The sequence below is a fragment of the Onychomys torridus genome, chromosome 1 (genome assembly GCF_903995425.1).
Source record: "Onychomys torridus chromosome 1, mOncTor1.1, whole genome shotgun sequence".
Classification (NCBI taxonomy): domain Eukaryota; kingdom Metazoa; phylum Chordata; class Mammalia; order Rodentia; family Cricetidae; genus Onychomys; species Onychomys torridus.
The window spans coordinates 4,841,846-4,855,239 of record NC_050443.1 but is presented as its reverse complement, the minus strand read 5'-3'; positions in this window follow the sequence as shown (position 1 = coordinate 4,855,239).

Genomic DNA, 13,394 nt, shown 5'->3' with positions numbered 1-13,394 from the left:
GCTTCCCAGTGACTCCCATTTCCCATCTGGGTGCCATGGGTCCTTAATCAGGATGTAAACGGTTCCCTGTTCTTCATAAAAGGTAAAGTGTTTTCCTGAATCTGCATGATGTCTTTTACAAGACCAAGAAGGACAGCATCTATAGGTTCCAGACCAGCATTTACAGTGCGCTTTAGTTTGATCATAGAGGAAACAAGCATAGGGAACAGATGTTCTAGCGATTGATTTTGGTGTTATAGAGATAAGTACCTGTTGCTTGGATTCTAACGACTCCCTTGGAGGAGGGGTCGAGGAGGCGCAGTGTCAATGACTCAGACACCGGGATGTTGAAAGCAAATAACAAACTCATTTATTCAATAACAGGAAGGCCTTATAAACCCTCCTCCCAGCGTTCAGTCTGTGCAGTCATCCCTCATTGGCTGGGCACAATCAGAAACTCTGATATCACATCAACTGTTGCTAGATCCTCAGGCAGACTCAGCGTGATCAGGAACTCTGATATCGACGAGGAACTCTGACAGCTCCTGTTGCTAGGCCCTCAGGTAGACTTCAGGTTGGTTCTTAAGGAGTATGTTATGTGCATGCCTTGGCTACTGGTCTGAGCCAGTTTCCTTGACCTCATGGGCCTGTCATACTACACGTACCTCTTTTTGACAATCTGCAGGTGAGCAGTCCCCAGACCTTATCACATGAGTGGTCTGGTTAAACTTCTGGGCATATGTTTCCTGAACCTCAAACCTCTGAATGTAGAGTTCACTAGTGATAGGAGTGAGTAAAAAGAAATAGAATAAGAAGAGGTGGGGTGTGACCCAATAGGGTTGGGCTTGAATCTTGACAGAAGAGTGTAGCCTCATTTTTCTAAGATCTAAGGTAGGTTGTTCAAATTTGGTATCCTCTGAAACTTGGTATCCTGTTGTGGTCAAAAGGTCATCTAGGGTTGGTGGTATAAATGGTTTGAGATGGGAAAGGTAAATCCAATGAGGGATACCCTTAAGCTTAGAAGCAGTTGGGGTAGTAAGGATTACCCTCAAGGGGCCTGCCCATTTTGGAGCTAGAGCGGGGGAATTGTGTCCTGGAGGAGAGAGGAGAACTAGGTCCCCAGTGGTAATTGGAGAGGGAAGAGGACCTGGGAGAGGCTGAGGCAAATGATAATGAGTGAAATTTCAAAGAAAGGTGTGGAGATAGATAACAAAGGGGTAAGTAGATGGTCAGGGAAAGGTGATGGCTGGGACATGAGACCAGGAGGCATAATTGGCCTTCCATGCTTGAGATCAAAAGGGGAGATGAGGAGGGTTTTTGTTTGTTTGTTTGTTTGTTTGTTTTTGTAATGGCTCTTAATTGTAGGAGAACCAGTGGTAGGAGTTTTATCAAATCAGTATGAAACTCTTGGGAGAGTTTGGTAAGAATGTTTTTGTGGGAACAGTTAGCTCATTCAACCTTGCCTGAAGACTGGGGATGTTAGCGGATATGGAAACACCAGGGGATATTAAGGGCTTTGGCTAGAGTTTGAGAGACTTGAGAAGTGAATTTAGGGCCATTATTTGATTGAAGGGAGGTTGGGACTCCAAACGGGGAGTGATTTCCTTGAAAAGATCAGAAACTGTCTGTGTCCTTTTATTAGTAGTAGGGAAAGCTTCTATCCATCCTGAGAATGTGTCTACTAGGACTAAAAGGTATCTGAAACATCTAATTGTGGGCATATGAGTAAAATTTAGCTGCCAGTCTGATCCAGGGAAGGATCTCCTGGCTTGGTAGGTGGGGAAAGGGGGACCCCAATGCCCAGAGGTAGGATTAAAGATTTGACAAATTTTACATGAAGCTGTGATATTCTTTAGAAAGGACAAATTCTCAGAAGCAGGCTGCAGATAAGTATTGATAACGTGGGACTGAGCCTGGGTATTAGGGTGAAAGATCTTGTGTAAATAGGTCAAAATTGGTTGAGTATCTGGGGATGATAATGAAGAGGTGGGTTGTAAGATGATAGTAACTCATGGTGGTTAAGAGGAATCCAAGCTTCCAGGAGCTGCTGCTCTAGCTGCCTCATCAGCTTGGTTATTTCCTTTGGAAATAATGGAATTGTTTGTTTGGTGTGTTTGATAATGGATAATTCTTATGGCTGTGGAAAAATGAGAGGCCTCTAATAGGGCCATGATTTTGTCTGAATTGGTTATGAATCCTTTTGTTGTGAATAGCCCCTGATCTTTCCAAATAGCTGCATGTGACAAGAGAATATGGAAAACATATTTGGAATCTGTATATAAATTTAGGGGTTATCTCTTTTGCAATTGACAAGCACAGGTTAGAGCTATTAATCAGCCTGCTGAATTGTGGTGTGAGCTGGAGGAGCTTGGGCTTCAATCACTATGGTGTCTGAGATGATTGCGTATCCTGCTTTCTGCACTCCTTCATACAGGAAGGAACTGCCATCTGTATACCATGTATAGGTGGCTTGAGGTAGTGCTCCTTCCTGTATATGTATTGGATAATACATACTCTTCTAGAGTCTCAATGCATGAGTGTGATGGGGAGTATTCCAAGACTGGTTGGGGAAAAAGATTTGAAATGTTAAGAAGTGGACATGGTTGAAAAGTCAGTGTTTGTGTCCTTTACCAATGTTACCTGAAGGGAGAGAACTCAGGAGGCAGGTAATGTTTGAAGGCCCTTGTGTGTTAAAAGGTGTGACAGGTGGTGAGGAGAAAGGTCAGTAATGGGTGACCCAAAGGTTAACCTCTTAAATTCACATATAAGAAGTTCAGCTGAAGCCAGAGCTTTCAGACAAGGTGCCCAACCTTGAATAGTCTGATCTAGTTTTTTGATAGGTATGCAACAGGTCTAAAAGGAAGGACCAAGTGATGACTGTGGACCCTAAGGGCATGTCTCTCCTCCGTAACATAGAGAAGGGGCAGGTTAAGTCTGGAAGATATAGGGCTGGATCCTGGATAAGGCTGCTTGTAGCTTACAAAATGGCTTGGTAACAGGGGCTAGAAGAGGTTCATGTGAGGGACCAAGGGCTGCCTTATATAGAGGACTAGCAAGAAGAGAAATGGAAGGAATCCAAGATTGTAGGAAGCCTGCCATTCCTAGAAAAGATAGGATTTCATCCTTTGTAGTAGGGACTGTGAGTGACTGAATTAAGTGTTTTCTATCTAGGGTAATGGCTTTATGAGTTGAAGTAATGGCTAATCCTAGATGTATAACCTGAGGAGTGGACAGCCGAACTTTAGAGGGTGAGATCCTTTATCCCTGACTGGAGAGGAAGTTCAATAAGGTAGAGGTGTCTACCTGGCTGATTTGGAGGGATGGATACAAAGGAGATCATCTACATATTGTATGAGTATGGATTTAGACTTACTCTTTAGACAAAGAGTAAGTCAGAGGCTAAAGCCTGGCCAAATAAATGTGGGTTGTCATGGAATCCTTGTGGCAGGACAATCCAAGTGAGTTGGGTAGAGATGTGGGTATCTGGGTCAGTCCATGTAAAGGCAAAGATTATTTTGTGACTAGGCATCCAGGGGAGTAGAAAAGAAGGTATCCTTGAGGTCTAGGACTAAGAAATGGGAGGTTTCTGAGGGGATAGTAGAGAGGAGAGTATTGGGATTGGGTGAAGGGGAACTACTGCTGAGTTAATAAGTTGGAGGTCCTGAACCAAGTGATAGGCTCCATTGGATTTTTTTTTTACTGCCAGTATAGAAGGGTTAAAGGGAGAGGAGGTGGGGCACAGAAGATTTTTTTTCTTAAGAGGTCAGAAATAAGGGGCTTACGTCCCCTACGGCGTTGTAGAGAGAGTGGATATTGGGCCCTCGTTAAGTATTTGGTTTGACTTTGTAGTTAGATGATGACAGGGGTTGATATTTGGCTATAGAAGGGTTGTGGGTGTCCCACAGCTTGGGATCTACCTGTGAGGCTGGTAGAGGAAAAAGGATGTCAGGTGTGGTTTGAAGGAGATGAAGGAGAGGAATGTCTGGTGTGCCTGGGGTTAGTCGGATGGAGGGAGTAAAGAAAATAGAGGCTCCCATTTTGGTTAGAAAGTCCCTTCCTAGCAAGGAATTGGACAAATTGGTATCACTAGGAAAGAGTGGTTGAGGGAAATGCCCCTAAAAATACAGCTAAGTGATGGGGATTGCTGGACTTGATAAGGTTGTCCCCCTACTCCGACAATAGAGGAACAAGAGAGTAAAGTGGGCCCCCAAAATTTTGTCAGGACTGAAAAGGTGGTCCAGGTATCCAGGATGAAGGAGATGGATCTCCCTGATACTGTGATGACTACCCAAGGCTCCCTGTTGGAAGTGGCAATGGTCTGGCAAAGGGAGCCTTGGCCCCATCAGTCATCCATTGCCAAACCCAGGAGGTTGGCTGTGGGGCGGTCTGGGCTTGATATCCTCATGTCCCTAGTGTGGGAGCAGGCAATACTCCAATGTCCTTCTTGATGGCACCTTGGACATGGTCCGGTGGTTTACAGAGGTTTGAACAGGCCCGTGCCCAGTGGCCCTCCTGGCCACATCTGTAACAAGAACATACAGATTGTTGGGGTTTTGGAGGCCAGGAAGTTTGAGCTTCTGCTTTTGTCCACTGAGTGGCTTTATCCATCATCAGGTATTATTGTTTACGGGCCTTTTCATCCCTTCCATGATACACCTTAAAGGCCAGTGCTAAGGTGTCTGCTTGTGGAGTCAGAGGTCCTTTCTCCAGATAAGTTTAGCCTTAATATCTGGGAAACTCTGGGAGAAGAAATAGTCATAAGGAGTTGTTTTCTATCAGGGCCTCAGGATCCAAGTTGATATATTGTAAGGGAGTCTTTGTAAGGCAGTCAAGGAATTGAGATATGATTTTCATTTTTTTTTCTGGGTGATCTCTTGGAACTTTTTCATAATTTATTGCCTTAAGGGCAGCCTTTTGGAGACCAGGTAGGAGGCAGGTTATAAATCTATTCCTAGCTAGGATGTCTCCTGGGTTATTGTAATCCTATTTAGTCTCCTGATCTGAGACTTACCCTAGCCCTCACTGGGTAGGTGTTATCCATTAGATGGAGTTCATCTGCATGGACCCTAGCCTGATCTCAGACTTGTCTATGCTCTTCTGGGAGGAGATTGTTGGTAAGGATTATATAAACACCAAGAAAGGTAAGGTCATAGGATTAGGTAATGTACTGGAATTCTTTAATAAAAGTGGAAGAATTGGCAGTATAAGACCCTGACCTCTTTTCTATTTGGGAGAGTTCAGATAACAAGAAGGACATTTATCTTGACTAAACCATCCACCCCGGCAACCTCTCGATAAGAGAGAACTGGGGCTGGCTTAGATCAGGGAGGTGTAGGAGGTCCCAATGTAGAGCAGGAACGAGTAGCAGGAGGACTAGGGGCTATCAGTGAGTTGAAAGTGGGTGCCAGGGAGGATTGACCTAGTGGATGACCTGTTACTGAGGAGGGAGAAAGGGAAACTGAAGGAACTGGAAGAGAGGAAGCTGTGAATTTTGGCTTTGGTTTATAAGGTGGAGGCTCATTAGCTGGATCAAAAGAAATTGTTTCATTGTATTCTGACTTCATAGCTAGCAAGAGCTGGGCAGGGGAACAGGAGGCACAGAGAGAAGGCTTGGAGAGAAGATAAGAGATGGCTTTAACATACAGGATCTCTTTCCATGTGCCTGATCATTTACAATACTTGTAAAGGTCCTAAATAATATTGAGATCTAGTGTGCTGTTATGTGGCCATTTAGATTGATTATCTAAAGGATACTGGGTCCAAATTTTATTGCACAGGTGAACAAGGGCCTTTCAGTTCAGATGCCAGGTATAAAAGCTTGAGATGGGAGGGATGGTGTGGTATGCATATGGGAGGGTATGGAGTGCAGAGTTCCCAGGATGAGAGGTAAGGGAAGTAGTTGCTGCAGCCTGTAGTTGCAGGCATCCTCTGGACTCAGGGAGGACCGAATAGGGACCAAGTCATTCAGAGTGTTGTCACCTAACTCTGGGGGATGGGGTCCAGCCTAGCCCGGCTAAGTCAGTGGAGAGACTCAAAAGCCTGGTACCAGGGCTTCTGTAGAAGTCAGAGGGCAAGAGAAAACCGAGCTCTAGTGGCAGGGACTCATCCAGAGGAAGGGCTGGAAAAGGGAGCCTTTTGTGGGAAGATAGGAGAGCACAGGAAGGGGTGCTTAAAACTGCCTTATTGCAGCTCTGAGGATGGGGGGTTGTGGTCAGATGAAGAGGGCCTTAAGACCGTGGCTGGGGGGGGTACCTCCACTTCCAAGAGTACTAGAGAGGTGCCAGACAATCAACGGTCACTTCCACAGACTCAGGGAAACATATACATCCACCAAAAGTTGAACTCACCTAATTGCCACTGTTGGATGGAATGCTGAGCCATCAGTGAGCTAGAAGTTTGGTCTGTTGCATATGGACTAGACATAAGAGATAGAGTTATAGTATGGCTCAGACCACAAGGGGAGAGCACAGGCACCAAGGGAGTCTATCTCAGGTATCGGCACCAAAAACATAAGTAAATTTGTTGCCATTATGTGGGTTTGGTCCCAGATTTCGGCACTAATGTGTGTGTTTTGCAGCTCTGGGCCGAGGTATTCTGACCACTTGGTAATCAGGTGATGGCTGGAGTTGCGATGAGACAGCAGCCCTGGAGGGCTAGGTTTCCACTTAGAACAGCTGACAGCTGGAGGGTGAGATACCCAGATACTGCCAGCTGCTTAGGACAGCTCTGATGGCTGGAGGGCGAGGTATCCGTGACACTGCCAGTCACTTAGGACAGCTGGGGGGCAAGGTGTCCTGGATGTCACCAGCCACTTAGGACAGCTCTGCCCTGGAGTGGAAGTTTTTCTGACTGCTCAGAAGAGTCAGGCCTGGAACTGCTTCAGCAGAGAATAGCATCCTGACTGTTTGGGAAGGTCAGGCCTGGAGCTGCCTGGACAGCCCTACAGGGAACTGTATCCTGACTGATCAGGAGAGTCACGCTATACCTGGTGTGATGGGGGAGGGTCTCCCCACAGGATAGTCTAATCCTGCTCCTCTCCTGGAGAGCTGCTCCAGCTGAGTTTTGCTCAGCCCCCACTTCAGGGGGCTTCTTAGCAGAGCTCTGCTTCTGGGGCCCAAGATGTTGCTTCCTTTGCTTCACTCTGCAAAAGGAGAAACCCCTGCAGAAATGTAGCCATCTCCTCGGCTCCAGAGCAAAGTGTTACTTTTTCAGTTCTCCCTTGTTCTGTCCACTGAGGGGAGACCCAGCAAGGATCTTCTGTTCAGCTTCTCCTTGCACTGTCCACTATGGGACATCACAGCAAGGATCTTCTGTTCACTAGTGAGTGAAAATCTTCACACCCAAAACTCTTTTGGGAAGGAGGGGTCCAAGAGAGTAGCTGCCTCTATCATGGTGAAGAGAACAGTCTACAACTGAACAAGCAGGGCAGTTCATGTAGGATGTCGTGGGGATAGCCAACCAGTGATTGGTTAGTTGTTTTTTTTTTTCCCCTGCCCAGAGATTTGTCAGTTTTGTGGGCTAGGGGCAGAGATAGCCATGATTTCAGAGCCAAACTGTTTCTTTCTGCCCTGATCTGCCCTATTTCTGGACTCCAGGGTCAGGATGGGTTTCTTTAGCAAGACCCCTTTTCTTGAAGAGGTCAATTCGGATGCCATGATTTCAGTATAATTATAGTCACATCCACACCTGTGTCTGCCAGGCCCTCTAGAACAATGCTATTAATTCAAAGGCTAAGCCTTGGTCTTTGTCCATTTATGGAAGCCTGCCAAAATACTAGTTTTATTATGCTTGGAATTGTTGATTCATTTGTCAGAGTTGTTCTATCATCCAGCGCAGTATTGTTCTTTACATTAGACACTGGGTTGTTTAATTGTCCTGGAGAGGAATTTACTCCACAGTGGTGGAAAAGTTTGGACCATGTTTTGTTTGAGAGCCTGCAGGAAGGCGCCCTGAGGCATTTCCAACTGGTAAAGGGTTGCCTCGTATATCTATTGTTTATCTGCCCTCATTGGTCCAATGTCAGCCTTTGCCACATATTTTGCATAATTCAGAAGGTTCAGGTCTCCCATTTGGGTTATTTCTAGGAGTATTGCTTCTGGGATCTCTCATGTACAGTTTTTACTTATATGACCTGGTGTACCACAGTTAAAAAAAACACTTTGTACCTCAAGGCCTCCTTCCACCTCTGGAAAATGCCTCTTCTATTATTACCTCTCCTCTTTACCATAGTTAAGAGACTCAGCACAGTTAATATATTGAATCCATTCTTCCAGAGGTGTCCACCTGACCTTTAATGGTGTAAGTATTCCTTTGCATTCTGCATTAGTATTGCTAAATGCCAATGACTCAGTTAATACTTGTCTTAGTTGTTTGTCTGCTAATGCCTTTTTATAGCTATGGTCATCATTCATAAAAAAATCAGTGAAAGTCTCTTGTGGGCCTTAGAAAATTTTTGTGTATAGCTCAGTTGTTTTTTTGTTTTTGTTTTTTTGTTTGTTTGTTTTGTTTTTTGGTTCTGGAATTTTTTTCCCAAACACTTGGAGCTGCTGTACAGCATAGGGATCTTGTATGGTCATCAAAAGTAGCTTGTACATTTCTATCAGCAAAACATCCCTCACCAAGTATTTGAACTTGGGAGATCTCAAAACCTCTGATCTTACCCTGCTTCCAGCTTCCTCTCTCAACCAGCTTTTCTGTTGTAACTGCTGGCTATATTCTAGAACAGCTGAGATTAATTGATTCCGTTCATTTGGTATGATTCTATTTGTGGAAGGCCACATATTTAACATTTGTCTTACCCATGTTGAGTGTATGCTATATGTGACTACTGCTTCGTTTATGTTTTTTAAATCTCTCATAGGAATAGGTTGCAATATAAATTGCACATATGGCTTAGGAAGTCTGTATATGGCTTCTCACAGATGATACCAGAATAAGCTATTGTATGAGAGCCATCTGGAGATGTTATGACTTGTATGGTATTCTGCCTATTAGGTCCTTTGCCATCTTTACTGAGAGTTTCTTCCACAGGTTGCAACTGAGCACCTAGGGTAACTTGCAGAGATTGCACCTGTAAGTTTTACAGCTCTGTGGGTTTGGTCCCAGGTTTCAGCACCAAAATATAAGTAACTGTGTTGCCACTCAGGGGGAAAAGTGTCCTGACCATTTGAGGAGTCAGGTGACACCTTAAGCTGCTAAGACAGCTCTGACAGCTGGAGCTGCAATGGCACAGCTCAGCCCTTGATGCATTGCAGATACCTTGAGCTTCTAGGACAGCTTTGATGGCTGGAGCTGCAATAAGACAACCAGACCTGGAAGGGAAGGTATTCTGACTGCTTGAGAGAGTCAGGCGTGGAGCTTCTAGGACAGCTCAGCAGGAAAGGGTATCCTGACTTACTGGGAATCCAGCTATACCTTGTGTGGTGGGGGATGGTCTCCCCACAGGATATAGAAATCCTACTCCTCTCCTGGAGAGCCACTACAGCTGAACTTTGCTCAGCTCCCACTTAAGGGGACTTACTGGCAGAGCTCTGCTTCTTCTCTAGCCTAAGATGTTGCTTCTTTTGCATCTCTCTGCAATAGGGGAAACTCCTTCAGAAATGTAGCAGTCTTCTCCAGTTCCGGAGAAAAGTGTTAATTTTTCAGCTCCCCCTTGCTCAGTCCACTATGGGATGCCTCAGCAAGCTTCTTCTGTTCAGCTCCACCTTCCTCAGCCCACTGTGGGACACCTTAGCAATCTTCATCTCTGTGCTGGGGAATGAAGATCTTCACACCCAAAACTCTTTTGAGAAAGAGATTTATTTGGGAAGTAGAAGTCCTGGAGAGTGGCTTTCTCTTCCACATGGAGAGAACAGCCCATAACTGACCAAGCAGGGCAGTTTTTTATATAGGATATCTTGGGTATGGAGTCAACTAGCAATTTGTTAGTTTTTTTCTGCTGTGGGATTGGTCAGTTTTGTGGGCTAGGGGCAGAGATGGACCTGATTACAGAGCTAAACTGTGTTTTGTTCACTGGAATTTCTTGGCTTTTTGACTCTAATTCTACCTAAGGCCAGGGCATATGTGTTTCACTGGCTCTGATTCCAGGGACCAAGAGTGTTTCTTTGGTACTGGTTTCAGAGTCAGGACGTGTTTACTTGGTTCTAGGTTTGGTGATAAAGTGTTTATTTCTCTAGCTCAGGTCCCAGACCCAGGCTGTGTTTTGTTCCCTGAATATGATCCAGGGTCAGGGTGAGTTTCTTTAGCCCCCTTTCAATACAGAACCTCCTCTGATGTAATGGATTCTAGAGATTTCATGGAATCATGCAACCTTTTATATTCTTCTGAAACACATGATTCCATAGACCTTATTTTATCAGTTAATGATAATCTTTCTTTTTTATAAAGTATATGAGTAGTGGCAACATCACTCTGGAGAGTTACTGTTTTGTCCATTAATTATTCATATTTATTATCAATAAAATAAAATCTAGTTGTACACTCATTATTAATGGACTGATGTTCTTGTAGAAAGTTAGCAGATTCCAAAGGATCCTCTTATTTAAATCTTTATTACTACCTTGTAGAGCCTGGTTTTCAGATTCCAGAGAAAGAATCTTTTTATTTAAGTCTTCATTGCTACCTTGAAAAGCCTGTATCAGTCTCAGTAATGACTCATCTTTGTTACTATTAGTAAGCCTGTTTTTCAATGCTATGTGAATTACTATGCTAAATGCTAAAATGGTGTATATGATACACATCCTAGGAAGATCATATATGTACTGTAAAACTGCATTCATCATACAAGCAAAAAAGTATTAAAATTCTTGTGAAGTAATATTTCCCATCATGCTTTGAAATTTTTCAAAATTTGTTTATCAATAAAAAGAAAATTTTATTGGTTTGTTTATTTATTAATCAGTTTAAGGTGTAAGGTACTTTTGCTTTTAATGAAATCCTTGATGCTGGTATCTCAGTTCTTGTGATGGTTTTTGGGTGTAGTAGCGCTGGTCGGCCAGCAGGTGTTGCAGGTGTAGCGCTAAATCAGGTCCTGCAGAAGACCTTAACCTGTTTGTCTTAAAGGGCTTCAGGTTTAACAATTTGGTTAGCTGCGTGCATGTGCATGCTGCAGCAGCACCCCAGGTAGGCAGCCAGCCATGTGCAGGCATGGGCCTGAGACGTGGCAGGTAGGTGCAGGCACATACGGGCCTGAGACACAGCAAATGGGTGCTGGGTACAAGGGCCCAAGATGCCACAAGCAGCTAGGGTGGTCATGGGGCTAGGCTGGTAGGCCAGGGGCAGCATACCTTTCATGCTTTCACTTACTAGGTGTACTTAGCGGCTATATGGCACCTGGTATGGCTGTGGCTCAGATAGGGAACTGGTGCTGGTGAGGTAGGAAGGAGGGAGGGAAGGGACAGTATCCATGCAGTTGTGAACTAATAGGTAAGAGCTGGGTCTCCAGGAGGGGCAGGAGTTTTAAAAGAAACAAGGAAGTGTGGAAAGTGTGCTACAGTAGCCATGGAGGCTAAGGACAGAGGCCCTGGATGTTGGGCTCCAGATAATGAGGAAATTCTGCCAAGTGTATCTGATAATCAAAGGAATTTATTCTAGGTTGACTTACAACAAGCATAAAGGCGTTGGTCACAGAATCCAGGAGGGGTGGGGCACGTACCAATGCAGTTCTCTGGAGAACTCTGCCTTGATCCACAGTACCAGCATTTAAGACCCATGAGGTAGCCAAGACAGAGTGAGGCATGGACTCATCCCAAGTCTTAAGGGGGCCCTGTCTTGGCCATGCCCTGGGTGGGGGGCAGGTATGTAGCAGTAATTTGCTGCCTACTAGGGATAAGTACAGACAACCACCCCTACAGTGTGAAAAGTTAAAAAAGTCAGTTCTAATACCAGTCTTAACATTCCACTAAAAGCTCAAGATCAGGGCCTGGCTCGCCAGCTGCCCTGACATCTTCGTATAACTGTCCAAGTCATAATGAATCTGAAGCAAAAAGCTCCAAATGTAAAGAGACCCACAGGCAAAACCTTGTAGTTCCCTTGCATGCAACAACCTGGTTCAAACAGAGTCTCTGAAACCTCACTCTCAGCTGCAGCAGCACTTTCCGGCTTCTAGGAAATGTGATCCAGGGTGAAGGCTGCACCACAGTAGCAAGTCTGTGCAGACCTTTGTGAAAGAACTCTCTGTGCAGCCAGCATGAGCCAGGAAGCCATCTCTTAAAGGAGCCGCACATTTGTACGCCACCAGCAAGCAGAAGCTGTGTGGCTTTTGCTGCTGGCTCTGTCCTAGTTCCATTCGGCTTTTACAATCCCTGTTCCTCTCTACCTCCCATCTTCTGCCTGTCCACCCAGGACCCCTGTGTCCTGGGGCCCTGAGGGTCCTCAAGTGTCTCACGCCACTCAGGCTCAAGCTGCCACCCCACTGCTACAAGCTGTGGCTTTCATTCAGTACCCTGGGTCCTGTTACCTGCTCTACCAGTGGTTTTCCTCTGTGCACTGCCTTGCTTTCTGAACACCAGCCTCAGTGTAGGTCCATGGCTCCACCTCACAGGGGACTCAGACCCTGCACTTTCTGTTGTAGGAAGGATTTCAAAACCTCCACTGCACTCTCCATGCCAGGGCATGTCCCACCTGGGAATCCTGTCAGCCAGCAGTCTCCTCAGGTTAGCAGCACTGTCTTCACCACTGTTTCCATTCCCCTCTCTGCTTGGCTTGTATGCCTCCAGCCAGGTCAGTCTGGCTCTCTCCTCATGGCTCTCTCTGCATCTACTGTCCATGATATGATGATGCCCCTTGGCTCTCAGCCACTGATGCTGGGCTGGGGCAGCTGCTGCATTCACTGATGCTATGGCTGCTGCTGCTGCTGCTGCTGCTGCTGCTGCTGCTGCTGCTGTTGACATTTTCTGAAGCAGCTGGTCATTCTTGGACTGCCAGGTTCACAGTGGGTGCTGGGTCCTGGATGCTGCTTTTCTGTTTTCCTCCCTGTATCTGTGTCTAAGGTCCTGCACTCAGAAAAACCTGCTCTACTCTAAATTACTTTCTATTATACCTAAGCCTACATTTCTCAAACTTCACAAAAACTTCCATGCCTTACTTATATATTAGAAGTTCTCTTTAGTAAATAGATACTTGCTGCAGCCTACCTTAAGCTCCTCTAGCTATATTTAAAATATATTTAAACAGCTGTCTACTATTGCTCTGATTTATATTTACATTTTACTCCTGAAAATAAATCACCACACCCACTTAATTATCCCAGCATGCTCACTTCAACCTGCAGTGTTCCTTCACTTTATCCCCTGTATTCAAGGTCCACATTTGAGTGCCATATGTCATGGGATCTGTGTTGGGGTTCAGCCTCAACCTGTCAAAGTGTCCCTTGAAGAGGGGAGTGAAGAGTTGGGAAATGCTAGATAGGAAACATA